A 1482-nucleotide genomic window follows, 5' to 3' on the forward strand; every position below is an offset into this window, starting at 1 on the left:
TTCTTTTCTTTTCTTTTCTTTTCTTTTCTTTTCTTTTCTTTTCTTTTCTTTTCTTTTCTTTTCTTTTCTTTTCTTTTCTTTTCTTTTCTTTCTGCGCCTTTGGTCTCTCTCTTCCCACCCTCTCTCCGTCTTTCTCCCGTTTCCCCCCTCGCTGTCCCCCCTGTCCCGGTGCCGTTCCCGCCGGGATGACCCCGGGGTGCCGCTAGGGGATGCCCTGGCTCAACGCAGCGCCCGGCGCGGCCGCGGGCTCGCAGCCAATCAGCGCCGCCGGGGGCCGGCGAGGACCGGGCTCGCAGCCAATCAGCGCCGCCCGGGGCCGGCGCCCCAGTTCCTGCTGGCCGCCCATTGGCCGAGCCCGCGAGGGGGCGGGGCCGGGCGCGGCACCCGGGGGTCCGGTCGGAGCCGTCCCGCGGCCCCCGCGCGGCTCTCCCGGGTCCCGGCGGGGCGGGAAGGGGGAAAAAGCCCCCTAAACCCCCCAGAATCGAGTGTACAAACTTGGCCTTTGCCGTGCGCCTGTATCCTTAAAAATAACATCAATTAAATCCTTTCTGAGCCGTGCCGCTGGAGGAGGCAGCTTTATTCCAGGGGGGAGCCCCCCGGCCCTGCACCTGCCGGTCCATCCCTGCTCCCGGGGGCTCCGAGCCCGCTGGCATCCCCGGGCTGTCCGCCGGAGGAGACAACCCATCCCCTGCACGCACCATCTCTCCCGGCTGGCCGCTCGCAGAGTTTCTGGGACAGCGGGAAAAACTTAATTTCCCCCTTAAAAAAAGTAGAAAAAAAAATTTCACAAATAAATAAAAGGAAAAGGCGGGTGTACGTGTGTGGAAATGAAGAGAAGTTTGTTGCCGGGGGGTTCCCGCGGGGGCAGCGCGGGGGCGGCCGGAGCGCCCGGCCGGTCCCCTCCTCAGGCTCCGCCTCCCCCGGGCTTATGACACTGGAACCTCCTTAAGTTGCGTCTCGCCACAGCTGTCTGTAAGCACTGAGCCGGCTGGCGCCATCCTGCTCCTTTCTGAAAGAATGCCTTCCCTGTAAAAAAAAAAAAAAAAAAAAAAAAAAAAAAAAAAAAAAAAAAAAAAAAAAGAAAAAAAAAAGTAAAGAGAAAAGTCAAAAAAACCCAGACCCAAGGAAAAGTAAGAGCTGGCGGCAGGAGCGCGGTGGGAGCTGCTGGGCTCCCTCCGAGCCGGGAGAGAGCGAAAGAGAAAGAGGCGCTGGGAGAGGTGGGTCCAGGGCAGAGCAGGCGCTTCCCAGGGATGGCTGCCGAGGGATGGGATGGGTTTTCTCCTGCCTAAAAAGTCAGGTGCTAAAGTTCAGAACTCCTCAAGTACGTTTCTCTCCCTGCCTCTCCCTCTCTCTCTCTCTCTGCTCCTTCCCTTTCCTCTTTCTCGTTACAGGTGATCAAAGAAGAGAAACATCTGCAACAGAGCGGAAGAAACGAGGGGATCTCGCTTCGTAGAGAAATTTTTCCCCCGTGATTTTTTTTTT

This window comes from Parus major, chromosome 1A, assembly GCF_001522545.3.
Source record: "Parus major isolate Abel chromosome 1A, Parus_major1.1, whole genome shotgun sequence".
Classification (NCBI taxonomy): Eukaryota; Metazoa; Chordata; class Aves; order Passeriformes; family Paridae; genus Parus; species Parus major.